The sequence below is a fragment of the Talpa occidentalis genome, unplaced genomic scaffold, assembly GCF_014898055.3.
Source record: "Talpa occidentalis isolate TD23 unplaced genomic scaffold, MPIMG_talOcc4v2.1 talOcc4.9, whole genome shotgun sequence".
In the NCBI taxonomy this organism is placed as follows: Eukaryota; Metazoa; Chordata; class Mammalia; order Eulipotyphla; family Talpidae; genus Talpa; species Talpa occidentalis.
The window spans coordinates 37,727,639-37,743,183 of NW_023605305.1; the positions used below are offsets into that span (position 1 = coordinate 37,727,639).

The window sequence follows — 15,545 nt, forward strand, 5'->3', positions numbered from 1 at the left end:
ATTCAACTCTCCATTATCTCTATTAGTAAAAACTCAAACTGAGAGCAAGGAGCCCACACCTACTCAGTGCTTTGCAACTTGTCTGTGCAGATGGAATTTTTTCTTAAAAAAAAAAAACAAAACTCCAACCTATAGACTCATTCTTTTGTAAAACATAATACAAATATACTTAAAAAGACATGCAAAATAGAAGGCCATCTATTTAATTATTAAACAGGCAGAGAATGACAGTTCAAAAAATATATAACAAGAATACACCTAGTTAGAGAAAAAGGAAAATAATTCTAACACTGAACACATTGACCAAGGGAAAGAAGGGTTTCTATAGGTGGTTATTGTCATAAAGTAGGATGTGGCATTGTCAAATTGTTGTAAAAGTTTCCAGATAACTTCCTCTGTATTTATGTCTCCAGAGACCCTTAATCAATAGTTCATGGACTGGTAGTAATCACCTAAAAGTCATGAGATTCTAGGACCCTTAAATATCCAGGGTCCTACAAGCTTCTTAGGAAGCCAAGAAGTCTTTGATACAATAAACCAGGTCCTAGGAATAATGTGCCTGCTGTTGATTCAAACCATTTATCAGAGGAAGAGAAGAACAGATGATATATTTTTAAAATTCAAGCATGGAGTTAGTGATTGGAGAGGAAATGAAGACTTTTGGCTATTATAGTAAAGGCGGGCCAGGTAGGAACAGTAGTGCCTGAGGTACTGGGTAACTTGTTCAACTAGATCTGCAATAATTAAAGTCAGGGAGTGTTGGCTGGGAACCATGCCTGCAGATTAGTCTTGCTCTGGCTGCTGGTCCTGCTTGCCCACCCCCCCCCCAACTAGGCTTGGCTTATATCATTTATTTTGATGGGTGTGACTTGAGGTCTAGTTATGGGACACAAACTATATGCATCAGCACTACTGTTTATGAGGAGGGAATCATACTCCCACCTCCTTTCTGACACCCCCAAGTCTCATCACAATCCTTTGCCTCTTCTACCCTGTCACTATTCAGGGCCCTTCCCCATCTCCCGAGATCTCCACATTTACCCAAGTTGGACCACTTGCACTGTCAAAATCCTCACAGCATACCCCAACATCATGCATATTGATGGATGAATAAGCCAATGTGTGGTACAAATTATATGTATATTGATAAACAAAAACAACCTTTCTCCTATATAATATCATAACACAATCAATGACAAAATCATATATTAAGACAGTTTCTGAAAATAGTGACCAACACATTTGTTCAAAATTATTTTAACACCATTTTTTATTTTAAAAGACGTGTTTTTGAGAAAAATACAAATTAGCCAGAAGAAGAAATACATCTAAATCAGTACTTGTAGAGAATTTATTTATTCTTTTCCACAGTGTCATAAAGTCCCATGGTACAACTGTACCAAAACAGACATAACAATGACCTTCTTAATGGAAATTTGGTTACACATTCATTTTTTCACTTCACGTTACATTGTAAACATTCCCCTGTTTGTAAATAATCTTCTATCCTAGTTATTTAATGACTGCATAGTATTCTGTTGTATGGATACAATATTATTTAACCAATGCCATATTTTTCTCCCATATTTCTGCTCTTATCAATATTGTTACTCAACACCCTCATAAATATATTTTTGCCTACGTGATTACTTTCTTAGGTTAAGTCCATAGCCTTGTAAGCACTGGCTCAAAGGTCATAGAAAATTCCAGGGCCTTCCTGAAACCTTGCCATTTTGTCCAAGTGAATATGGGAAGTCAAGACCTTAGATTGTGGAGGGAAACAATCTTGGTCACCCTGCCACTAACTGAGCTGGGTAACTTCTCTTAGTTTCAGCTGCCCAGATATTATATAGGAATGAAAGTAAAAGCATCAACTTCACAGACTATCTTGAAGTTCAAATAAAATCATGCGTTTTAGGTCCTGAAAACCTCTCCTGATCTAAAAAGCAGTCCTTCATTTGGTCAAATGACACATCAAGGAGGACACATTGTAAAGTCCATCCACTATCTCCTCCAGGCTTTACACAAGCCTCCTCAAACCCTGGCCTCATTCCACTGTACATTTTAGGCAGGGGGACAGAGTATGGGGCTGGAATTTCAAAGGCATGCAGAACTGGTTTTTAATGTGAATAAAATCTCCTACGAACAAATGGTTATTAGATACAAATAGTTTGGGCTCTATGTCTTCTGGGGATTCTGTCCCTTCTCTGGAAGGACAAACACGAAACCTCAGAGCTGTGTGGTTTTGCATCCTTGATGAGCAAGCTGATGACAGGTTCTGAAATCCCAGAAGCTGAGAGAAGTCCCTTTAGTTCCCATCCCGTTCCCCCAGCTTTCTTTGCAAAGCTGGCTGTGGGTGAAAGAGAGAGAAAGGGAGGGGAGGGAGAACAACCCCCACTGATCTCCAGCAAAACTACATACACCTCCTTTTGATCTGTTTCAGTTGAAACATACAAAGGTTAAAATTGAGAAAACCTCCAGGGAAGGCAAGCGGTATGCAGTTTGCTTTGTTTGGGGGACTGAGTCTCCGCCTCTGCCTTTGCTTTTGCAGCAGGCACATTTGTATGTTTGGATTTTCCAGAAGGGATAAATCACACAAACAGAGCACCTTGGGAATCCTTCAGGGAGCCAGGCTCTGCTCCCCACCCCCCTCTGAAAAACACATGCCCCATTCTCCCAGCCGTGGGGCGCGCTGCACACACTACCCTCATCTGAGGCACTTTTTCTGGAAAACTCATTCTTGGAGAGGACTTTCTTTGTGCAATAGTCCAGCCTTTTAGACTAAACAGACGATGAGAAAATAATGAAGCATAGAAGAAGGGGGGTGGGGAACGGTTCCTTTTCATAAATAGGGGAGGGAAGGAGTTGCTTTGGGTTTCGTACTCTTCACCTCTCCCATTCTTATGCTCCATGTTGACAGTGGCCCCCAAGCCAAGAAAGATATTGAGCCACCAATCCTCCTGGTCACCATGTCCTAGGTTCTTTGTGTTGTCTCTGCCTGGACGGTGTCAGTTGCCTGTCTAGGCTCCAAACGCACATTTTGTCCTCTTCGTCCCCACCCCCCAGGCCTTTGGTATTTGGCCTGCAAGGCAGCATTCATTTCAGATCAAAGGTCTGGAGGTTGTTCTGGTTTGAAAGTGATCGGGGGAACATGGGATTCCTTGGCATATGGGCCACTTGGGGCTAAGGGGGAAAAGGAGAGTCTAGTTTCTCCGGGATGAGCGCAACGTGATGTTGAAGAATTGTCCCTGATGATGGACCTGGTCCTGAAACCAAAGCCAGGACAGTTTTCCCCTGTCCTCCATCCCTGACCTTCCTGCGCATGGGCAGCTCTGTAGTGCGCACATCCTGTTTTTATTACAGGGTGCATTTCCCTTTCAGCCCCTTCCACTCCAGCCAACCCTGCCCCTTCCTCCCCCATGACATTAGCCCCAGTTCCATTAACGTGCTGATGGAGCTCTGGGCAGATGACAGCACCGCCTAAGCTTGAGCTTCCAACAGCAAAGGGAGGGAATCTTGGACCAGCAATTTCGGGAGACAGTTAAAAGATTAGATAGTAAATTTACTTAACAGAGACTAATCGCCTGGGACTGGGTTTCATATCCTGTTTTGAAATAATGTATTTTCTTTTGTGCTCTGGTCTGAATCTGTCATCCGCCTCTAATAATGAGAGGCAGTGGATTTTTAATCTTTGACCCTCTTCCATATAATCTAATCGTGGTGGTTTTCTGATCCTCCCCTCCTTCTTTGGTGAAGTTTGGGAAAGAGAAAGAATTCACTTTTCTGGCATAGACTGGCCATTCCTCCACTTCCTAAGGTGTTGGGCTAAGCCATAAGATCAGATTAGGTGTTCAGCTCCATGCTCTTCCAATGAAGGGGGTGGATGAGGAGGTGGGCTGGGAAACAAAAGAAAGGAAGGCCATCTGAATCAGATGAATGAAGGACAGTCAAAGAGTTGAGACATCTGTTTCATGCTCAGCCTGCCTCTCCAGCAGTGAGTCACAAACTGGGAGCAATTTTGAGTGAGGCAGGCCTCGTCCCCAAAAGTTCCTGAGTTTAATAGTTAGGAGTGAGACCCAGGTAATCCTACAATTGTCCACACATGGAAACTTTTACATGTTTAGCATCCTCCCCTTCCCTTTCAAGCTGGGAGGTCTCTGGACATCTCTCCTTCCTCTTTGGATTGGGCTCATCAGCCGGGACTTGACCCCAAGCATTCAGCTCTAAGGTCTGCCCCTTTGTCTGGGGTTGTCAGATGGGGTATCTCTCTAGTCTCTCTGGCCTGGGGAATTGCCCCAACAGGAATCCTGGGGGTCAGGGAGGTTTGAGTTCAGCTCAAATGTGAAATGGGAGAAAGCAACCAGAGGAATCCCTCCCTTCCCTTCGCCTTCTCTCTTGCCCAGCTCTCCTATCTCTCCCCATTTGTGTGATTGTTGCTTGATTGGTAGGAGAGGCCTCGACAAGATCACTCTCACCTTCTCACCTTTCCCATCTTCTTGGGCTCAGTGACACTCCAGATAAAGCAATCCTTTGATTGCTTAGCCAGAGTTCTGGGTTGAAAGCAGCAAAACACAATCAAATCTAGTTAACTCAATAAAAAGGAAAATTTTTTGAAAGCATATGGTGCAGGGCCTGTCGAATCAAAGGGAAGGTTGTTGAAAAACATGTCTTGAGCAGCCAGGCACTGATCACCTTCAGAAAGTCTTAAGAGCAGCAATCCCACAATCATATCCAGGCACCAGTGCTAATGAGTGGGTGCCAGCTACATCCACTTTTCTGGTTCCTTTGTCTAATTCAAATGCCATGAAGGCAGAATCTCATTGGTTCAGCTAGGGTTACACAGCCAGTCAGGAAAAAGTAGGGCATCTCCCTTAATGGTCCTACCAGATTGTATGCAGAGGAAGACAATTCCTCAACAGGTAATAGGATGAGGGTGATGGCAGGCTGAGGGCAATCTCACCAACCATGCACAGTTCCATGCTTCAGTGGGCTCTGTCTTGCTAGGGTGATTCTGCTTTGGTCCATATGGAGCAGTTTAAAAGTCTTTGCAAGAGAACCCAGTGACACTCCCTCCCCCACCTCCCCTTCACTGCACCCCTGTCTCCACGCCCACACCCACCCTTCTGTCTTTATCACCTATGCAGTTAAACTCCCAATACTGGACCTTTTGAATTGAGTTAACTTTATTTATTTTGAATTATCAAGATACCAATCTGCACTTGTCTTCATTAACTTGCCTCCTGAGCCCCATCTAGGTCCCTACCACCACTCAAGATTCCTGTCCCACCTCCTCCCCCAAATTCATAGCTGAGATAAATAATGCATGGGCAAAATAAATATCCAGCCCCCAGCCCCAGCTCTATGTAATTACCTCCCTGGTGTGCATTGGCTTCACCCTTCTGGGAAATGTGAGAAGGGAAACGGGTCCTTTTAGCCTGTGAGCGGTGCTTTATTATTTTGATGCATGAATGCGGAAGGAATAAGAGACAAAATAAAGTTAATAATACATTGCAGTGTAGATAATTCATCACTTAAATCAATAGGAACTGCAGGTCACTGAACTGGAACTAGTGTTACTGTGATCCAAACATGGAATTAATAATTGAAACTACACTGATCTGTCTTCCTGGAATGGGAAGACAGACAACCCCAGGGATAGATACATACAGCACAGGAGGAAGAAGGCGATAGAGATAGACAGATGATTCATTTAATTCCTACAGCTGTCACATACAGTAAATATGAAAATCTGCTTTCTATCTGGAATCAGCCTCATTTGGGAGCGAGGTTAGCTGAATTATAGCCTCAGCTGCATGTTTATTTTTTCATTTATTGCAGAAATTTCAGATGATTGGTTAGCATGGAGCACCACATTCTCTGCGGTTGCAAAGGTTCTCCAGAAATGACTTAAGGTGGTATGTGACCCCCATGGCTCCTCTGTACCTACCTGGAAATTCTGGGTCCTTGATTTCCCAGGAAGTTCCGAGGTTCTGCAACCATGTGGAGGACAATGGGCTCAGTGCTCTGTAGCAAGTGAAAGAGCGTAACAGAAGAGTCAAGTCTTCAGCTCTACAACTTGGGGAAGTGACATATTCTCTCTGAGCCTCAGTTTCCTTCCCTATAAAAGGAAATAATGATAGCATCTACCTCATAAAACACTTGAGACCTGAATGAGAAAATGAATGAAAAGTTCTGGCAAGCACCATGCACCTGGCAGACTGCCCTTGTGGGAATGTGTTCTCAGGGCTCCTCGTGGGGTTTGAGGTCTGGGTAAGGAGGTTGGTGGTTTATAGAAAATACTATTGTGATTTAAAATTAAAATCAATCCTGGATACTTTGGCTCTTAAAGATGCAAAATCAAATGTGGATGTTAATCTCCCTCCTGAACCTTCTACTTGTGGGAGGGAGAATACTAAGACTCAGAGCAAGGGTCCTGCTGAGAGTTCAGGGTGCTCTGCAGGTTGAGGAGCCCCACTTGAACTGGGGCTAGCCAGACTTGAACAATCTTGCCTAATAAAAATTGGAGGCATTGGGGTGAGGATCTGGTTTTTAGTGGACCCTTGTAAGAGAGGGAAGTAAAGGAGAGAATCCAGGGAATAGTACAGGAAATGAGCCCGGCAGGGGAAGTGACTGAAATTCAGAAGAACAAAGACACAAAAAATCCATTTCAGCCTTTCTCCATTTCTACAATCTTTATATTAGCCTTCCTCTTATATAAATGCTGTGTGTGTGTGTGTGTGTGTGTGTGTGTGTATGTAGAGAAATGTGTGTGAAAACACATATGGCATGTTTTAAATGAAAGTACATGGCAGGAATGGCACATGTGAAGTCGACCAGATGATCCATAAACTCATCTGTTTTAACAGAAGTATGACTTCAGAACTGGAGTTGACCCATAAGAGCCCCCATCTACACCAAGCCCCACAGAGGCTGGGTGGACACAGGGCTTCCTCAGCAACAGGGACATCCTATACCCAAGTCATTTCTCCCCCACCCACCCTGAGCAGGCTAAGGAGGGTCTGGCTGGATATCACATACCAACTCTCTGGTATGTGATACTTTATCCAGGATGTGCCTTCTGTTCTGCATTTCTGCTCCATGTGGAGCCTGTTTGCCCCTTACAGTGACTTTTCACCCACCTAACTAGAGCTTGGAAGAGAGGATGCTATGGTATGCATGGCAACCCCAGAGAAGGAAATGATGGAGGCCCAGCCGTCTGAAATAGGTTTGAAAGCCCCACCAAATGGCCAAGATTTTGAGAAGTCCTGGCTCCATCCTCAGGGTATAGGCTAGAGGTAGATGTGTGTTACCAGGTAGATCAGGGCGACCTGCTCTGGAATTTCCTGAACCCCCTGCAGCAATTGGGAGCTAATCCATGGAAGGGGGCTATGAGAATATGGGGATAGAGGAGAGCATGATGTGGCAGGGATTCAGACTGTCTAGCAGAGGGCCCAGGGCAGAGGAGGTGGGTGACAGCCATTCCCAGGGATAGAAGTGACCACATTCTGATCTGACTTTTTAAAAATTATCTCTCTTCATATTTCCTGATGATACTTCCAGAACTCAGCAGAATCTTCTAAGTGGAGCTGGTTTGGGAGGAAAATACAATATAGTCCAATTAATGCAAGTGTTTGTTTCTGCAGCAGCAGTGATGTGAACATCTGTATAATCAGATGGCCCCTTGGAAAGCCCTTAAATCACCCTTCAGTCACCTGGGCTCTTCAAAATTGCAAGGCCAAAATGTAACTTACTTTTTAAATTCTGTTTTCTTTTGGGATCCTGTCTTCACTGGAGTAGTCTAGGCCAAGATTTAGTTTGAACTGGAAAGAAGACGGGGTCAGCAGAGGATTTTACTCTTTCTGATGAGCAATATTATTCTATTTCGTAAGTCTGAGGCCCTCACTGATCTGACTTCAATAAATAATGTCAAGCATGAAGAAGGCAGCGAACCAAGAGGTGAAGACATCAGATTGAGCTCCAGCTCATTGCAAACGAGTTGTGTGACCTTGAGCAAGACAGTTGACCTCTTTGGATATTAATTTTTTAAACTTTAAAACAAACTCACTGAAAAAAAATTAGATAGGTAAGTAGATAGATCTCAGTTTGTCTAAAAAAAAAAAAAATAGAGTTTAAAATACTCCAAACAAGAGGAGAATGGAATGCTTTGATAATTATGGTTTGGTAGTTATTTGTATTTTTCATGAAAGCCTTATGAGTTCAGAATCCAGTCCCTACCCCCACCACCTTGATGATGTTGAACTGGATTACAAATGACCACATTTATATACAAAAGTTTGAATATATCCCATTTTAGGATTGAAATTAGCCAATAATGTAATATCCTTGTCAACCAAAAAAAGTCCTTCTTTACTATGTTTTAGATGCCCAGGGGTGGAGGGAGGTAAAGAAGAGAAGTTAGAGGCAAGTCCTGGTTGACAATCAGTTACCTCAGGTAGACAACCTTGGAGAAATCACAGTGGCTGACCAAATTTGCAGGGCCTTACACTTAAGGAATTTGTTAATTTGTGCTTTTAGGAAATTTACCTCTCAGAGTCTGAATGCACTCAAGCCATGAGGATGTTGGACTAAATCAGTGGTCTTCAGATTCTTTGATTAGATTCTAGACATGCCCCAGGGGTTGAGGCTAGAGTAGGGTAGGGAGAAAAGATGGGAAGAAAATCCTAGCTGTCAAGACTCCCGGTTCCCCTGGGCCTGTTCTTTCAAGTATCCAGCTCTACTTTTATCTGATTTATATATTAAGGTTTTCATGTCAGATTTCATTTAAAGAAAGGGTTTATGATGGGGGGGGGAAAGAAATTGAAGAGACAGATGATTTTTAAAGTCTAAAGTCTCCCATGTCTAAGTTTTTGTGATGTTTAAATAGACACAAAAATCTGAGTTTATGAGTTCTGGATAGATGAGTCCTGAGCTGAATATCTAGCCCCCTGCTAGTTTCCAAGAATGAGTATAAATTCCTCTCCTTCATCTAAGTCACTGCAGGATAAAACCAATATGCAGTCCATCCTTGTAATTCACAACAGTTACAGTCTATAGTTAATGTGAACACTGAATCAGTGAATGCTGAATTGTTGCTCCTAGGGTAGTCGTGGACACACACACCTCACATAGATTTCCACCTTAACTCCTAAAAATTACTCATACTTATAGATTCTATTTTCCCTGCATTACAAAACAGGAAATGAGGTTTAGTAATGCTAAGTGAGGGGATTTCCTGGTGGCGCAAGGGGTTAAGATGCAGTACTATGAAGCAATCCGCAGCCACTGCAGCACAAGTTCGATCCCCGGCCAGGGAGCTGACCCACATGGCTCAGGAGACCTCTCCTGTCATGCCCACTGCTCCCCTCAGCAGTATATTTCAGTCAGTCCGCCTGTTCTGCTCCCCATTCTGTCTCTGTTAATCCTCTCACCCCCTGCCCTGGCACCTCTGGCCTGTACCCCAGTTCTTGTATGCATAAATAAATAAATCTTTAAGAAAAGAAAGAAATGCTAAGTGGCTTCCCTGAGGTCCCTCACTAATAGGTACCCTAATAGGTGCCAGAGTTGCAATTCAAACCTCATCTGACTGGCCTGAGAACTGAATCTCTTGCACACTTGCCCTGCCCCCATGATTTCCACTCATGATCATCTCTGTATAAAATTTAAGAAGGCAGGGTCTTGTTTACCCTAGTTGTGAATGCATGCATTGGACAACTCACATCGTCTGTCACTCTGCATATGTCCACAAATAATCTCAAAATCTCAGCAAGTATTGATATGTGATATTTGCTAAATAAATTTTGGTAAGGTGAAGTCACAAAGATGGAATCTGTGAATAGTGAGGATCAGCTACCTCTGTCATGGGGCCATGTGCATTTTAACCATAACTGGGTAAATTATTCATTCTACCATTCATGTGCACAGTATATTTTATTTTATTTTTTTTTAATCTTAAATTTTATTTTTATATTCCCCCATACAATTGCAAATGCCCCATTCTGACCCCAATCCTTCCCCTCCCGCCCCCCACCCCCCAAAAAGTGTCTCTGGTTCATAGTTTTTTGTTGATTTTGATTTTCACTTTCTTATATTCATTTTCCTGGTCCCTTATTTAAGTTTTCTAGATTCCTGCTATGAGTGAGACCATCCGGTATTTTTCTTTTTCTTTTTGGCTTATTTCGCTGAGCATGATCCCTTCCAGCGCCATCCATGTTGCTGCAAATTGCATGTGTTTATCTTTTTTGAATGCTGAGTAATATTCCATGGTATATATGTACCACATCTTCTTGATCCAGTCATCTACTTTTGGGCATTTGGGTTGTTTCCAAAGCTTAGCTATTGTAAACAGTGCTGCTATAAACATAGGGGTGCAGGTGCTCTTTGGAATTGATGTTTCTGTGTCCTTTGGGTAAATACCTAGGAGTGGAATTGCTGGATCATATGGAAGCTCTATGTTTAGTAGGTCCAGAAATCTCCACACAGCTCTCCATAGTGGTTGGACCAGTTTGCACTCCCACCAACAGTGCAGAAGAGTTCCTTTTTCTCCACATCCTCGCCAACATTTGTTGTTGCTAGTTTTTTTAATATGTGCCATTCTCACTGGTGTGAGATGGTATCTCATGGTAGTTTTGATTTGCATTTCCCTGATTGCAAGTGATGTTGAACATTTTTTCATATGTCTGTTGGCCATTTGCATTTCCTCTTCAGAGAAGTTTCTTTTTAGCTCTTCTGCCCATTTTTTGACTGGATTATTTTCTTTGTTGTTGCTGAGTCTCATCAGCTCTTTGCAGATTTTTGTGATCAGTCCTTTATCATTAGTGTTGGGTGCAAAAATGTTCTCCCAGTTGGTGGGGTTTCTCTTTGTTTTTGTTATTGTCTCTTTTGCTGTGCAGAAGCTCTTTAATTTGATGTAGTCCCAGCTGTTTATCTTTCTCTTCACTATCACTGCTTTGGGTGATGTGTCTGTAAAGATGTCTTTGATGTGCAAATCCCGTAGTGTTTCGCCTATATTTCCTTCTATGTATTTTATGGTTTCAGGTCTTATGTCTAGTTCTTTAATCCATTTTGAGTTGATTTTTGTGTATGGTGTGAGGTAGTGCTCAAGCTTCATTCTTTTGCATGTAGCGACCCAGTTTTCCCAGCACCATTTATTGAACAAACTTTCTTTGCTCCAATGCATAGTCTTTGCTCTTTTGTCAAAGATTAGTTGACCATAAATCTGCACAGTATATTTTATGTATCTATTTACCTTTCATGGTAACCCATTGGTCAAATGATCTGACTCCTTAAAGCAGGAAGAATTTTCCTCTTCCTACTAATGAAAACACAGTGAAAAATGAATGCACTCTAAGAGGAAAATATAATTACTCTTAATAGTTTCATCCTTTTTTGCTCCCTCGCTGCTCTCTGTTCCACCATTCCCTGCTGCCTACCTGACTTCTTCCCCTCCATTAGAAATTACAGACTTTATCAATCCTGGCTCTCTTATGGAATAAAGTCTGGAGAGTGAGGAGAAAGACAAGTCCTGAATGGTGGCAAATGGCCGGATTGACTGAAGAATGGGGTATGTTGGCAACCAAAAGAATTCAGAGCACCATGAGGAATGCACATAGAGATGAGGAAAAATGGTGTCTGATAAGTCTTCCTCTAGTCAAGTTTAATTTAGGAGATGGCAATAGAGAATAAAATTCCTTTATTACTATCTCCAGTTACCTCACCTTCCTTTCCATGTAACTGCATGTAGAGACTGGACCATGGGGATCTTGGTTATATCAGGGTTATGACACAACCCTGAAGTCTCTATCTGTGAATACGTGTGTTAATTTATGTAGTTTTTGTCCCATTATTTTTCCATGTTAAAGTCATTAAAGGCGAGGGAGGTGGCTTTGTGTAAAAACTATAAAAAAAATATATCAGTTCTTTGCTGGAAAAATGAGTATATGACTGGGGGCACATCCTACATGTCACAAACGATGCGACCCTTGGGAAAAAAGTTTTCAGGATCAGTCTGTCTTTCATGTTTAGTTCTTCAAAAAAGGGAAACAAACCTGGATAACACCTGGGGGTTTCTCTTATCTTTTATGTTATTTAGCTTCTATAAGCCTCAGGTTCCTTCTCTGCAAATCCTTCCTTCCATATAACTGCATGTAGAAACTGGACTGTGAGGACCTTGGTTATATCCAGGTTATGAGACAACCCTGATGTCTCTATCTGTGAATGCATGTGTTAATTTATGTGTGATAATAGTTAATTTATGTGTGATAAAAGTTATTTCTAAAGAGAAATGAAAATATATGTCCACATAAAATCTTGTACATGAATGTGCATAGCAGCACTATTCATAGTAGTCAAAAGGTAAAAATCAAACATCCACAGTGGACAAGTAGGTAAAGGTATGGTATGTCCATACAATGGAGTATTATTCAACCATTAAATGTAATGAAGTACTGGTACATGCTACCACATAGATGAATCTTGAAAGCATGATACTAAGTGAAAGAAGCCAGTCATAAAATATCACATATTATATAATTCAATTTATAGGAAAACCCAGAATTAGGAAATCTGTAGACACAAAGAAGTCCATTAATGGTTGCTTAGATCTGGGGATGGCCAGAGCTGGGAGGATAGAGTATTGGCAAAGGGAATGGGGTTTCTTTTTTGAGGTGATGAAAACTATAATTTGAGATGATTGCACATATTGTGAATATACTAAAAAGCCTTGACTTATACATTTTAAATGGATGGATGGGATATGAATTATGTCTCAGTGAAGCTATTTAAATTTTTTTCAGTGAAGAACAGGGAAGAAAAGTTATTTCTAGATGATTTTGCTTCTGACCAGGAGTCAGAAGTCGACAGTAAGAAAACTGTCACATATTCATGACAGACACGAAGCAAGACAGCAGGAACCTGTCTGTGTCCCTTCATTCCTTTGGGTTCTGCAAGGACATTACCCAGAATGGATGTGAGGCTGAAGTTTAGCATCCTGAAGCTGGAAAGAATTTCAAAGGTCATCTAAAGAAAGCATGCCCCAGTCACTCCCAGCATTTCAGCTCAGCCACACACTTCTTAATCTCTGCTTTTACCAGGAAATGACACCTTGAGAGGAGAAAGTAACCTCAAAATCCATGCAGGGCATATTTGTGGCACGACATGGGGGGTAGGAAGGACTTGGGAAAGAATGCATTTGACCCGGCAAATGGGAGGAGAGGGCAGAGTGACAACAGCTGCCCTGAAGTGTGGGTGAAATGCTGCATGCTGCTCACACCCATGCAGAGCACAAGCAGACTGAGTTAAAACAGACGGCGACAGGTACAGGTTATGGAAGACAACAAAGAGAACCAACCAGCCATCAGGGAATCCTCACTAGACATTCTATAACTCACTGTGTGCTTCACAAATTTCCCCTCTCTTAATCCCTTACAGCATCCCCAAAGGTGGGTGGTTATTACACTTCTTTTAAGGAAACTGAGGCTCTGATACACCTTTGAGAAGGAAATTGAGGCTCAGAAGCATTTGCCTTTGCAGAGGGTATTCAGTTAACAAGTAGGGAAGTAGATTCAAGCATAAGATCAAGCACATCTTCACCCATGTTGCCATAAAATGGGTCTAGGGACAGGGTCCACCATGATCCCCAAATAACCGAGCAGTCATTTGTCATTTTCATTCTTTCTCCTCCCCAGAATCTGCCCCACAACCAGTTCATCAGCAAGCTGGTTCAAACTCCTCACCGGGTCCCTCAAGGTCATGTATGACCTGTCTCCTTGTTTCCTGTTCAGTCCCGTCCTGTTCCATCCTCTGCTCCATCCTCTGCTTTGTTTCCCCCCAATCTGCCAAGAAAACGACTATGCTTTTCTTTGCTGTGTTGTTGGATCCTTATTCCTCAGGTCTCAGCTCAAAAGTCACTACCACTCCAGAAACTTCCTGCCTCCCAGCTAGTATGGCTTCCTCCAAACACTTTCTGAACCATCACCACAACTACTTCTATGGAACACTTACCTTAACCTGCAACTTTTTTAAGGTCTTCTCACATGTAGTTTTATTTGCCCCCTATTCCCTAACTGTAACATAATTCCAGGAGGGGAAAGACTCAGTCTTCTCATTTCCCAAGATAGTTCCACAAGACAGAGCAGTATCTTGCACTTGGGCCATGCTCGAGAGAGGGAGGGCAACAGGAAAGGTGAAAGGGGTGCTCTCTAGAGGTAAACCACAGAGAAATGGCCCCCAGTAGTCATTTCTATGCAGCTAAGGGCTCTGGGACACCTGGGTTCCTGCTTACTAGTCTGTCAGCATCTCAACCCCTTTCCCATGCATTCTTTCCCATGGGTATTGATAGAACAGTTTTTATTAAAATAATATCCACTTCTTGGTGATAGATATTCTGGAAAGCAACAAACAGGCTAAAGTGTAAATCTGACCATGAGGCACAGGAATGGAGTCTAAGTTCTTAGGTTGGTGTGGGAAGAGGCAGGATTGCCCATGAAACGTAACACTTCTATCTGTTCAGCTTGCGAGGTACCACCATTTAGATGGGGAGAGATGGTGCTGAGTCTCTGGTCCCTGCAACACAGGATCCTCCAGCCCACTGTCCAGTTGATCTTCACAGGTTCACCCAACCTCACAGGTGATTGATGTAGGGACAGAGCAGAAGAGACCCAGGGCCACGCCACGGTAGGGGCAGGTGAGCTGTGATCACACCTGGTAATAGTGAAGATGCTGGTGAACACTCATTTGCAATCAGCAGATACTGACCACACTTTTTTTGCTTTATCTTGTTCAGTCCCCACATGATTTCCATATGGACATAAGCTCCATGAGAGCAGGAAACTTGCTTTGTAAGAAAAAGGCACTTCTGGTCATGGGTGGGAGTAAAAACTGCATAGAGAATAAGAATGAGTTTGCGATAACCCACACACAGAGAAACTGTAACTTGCTATGACAGCTCTAAGTGGTGTCATTTGCAGACAGAAGGCAACTTATTGGCTAGACTCCCAAAAATACACTGCTTCTGGGGTTTCTTATGCAGCCCAGTTCAGAAGAGTTTTTGTGTTGTTTTTAAAGGAAAGGGTGGTGAGGAAGAATTAGAATGCTAACTAGTCTCCCATCCCTGTGAGAAATGTTTCTTTGAGGACCTGAACAAGAACTCAGGATAAGCACACCCTTCTCCAGCGGGGGCTGCCACCAGGAAGGAGCGGGGGCTGCCACCAGGAAGGAAAGAAAGTTCACGAAAACTGCATCTGTCACAGACAGATTCAGGTGTCTCATTCCCATTTATCAAGCTGTCAACTCCTAACCTGTCAGAAACCCTTCTAGATGTGTCTGAGTTTATCAGCCAGATTGGGCAGAGCTGCCCCGTTGCTGAACGCTTGATGGCTGTTTCAGGATGGCTGACAGGGTGGAGGGAGGGTGGATTCTCTTCCTATTGCAGTTTCTCTGAACTGGAGAAAAACAAAAACAAAGAGCTCCGCAATTGGGGTTAATGGAGAAGCCAACAATAAGACCGCCTTTGGCCAGGATTGCACTGGTTAGCTTGGTCTATTTTTGTC

The 15,545-nt window shown here is 42.7% G+C and overlaps 1 protein-coding gene across 2 annotated transcripts in view; it reads left to right on the top strand.

Moving 5' to 3' along the window:
• The window catches only part of SLIT3 (slit guidance ligand 3), a 610,824-nt gene that overhangs the window by 302,608 nt on the left and 292,671 nt on the right, over positions 1-15,545 (top strand). The gene's annotated exons all lie outside the window — the stretch shown is intronic.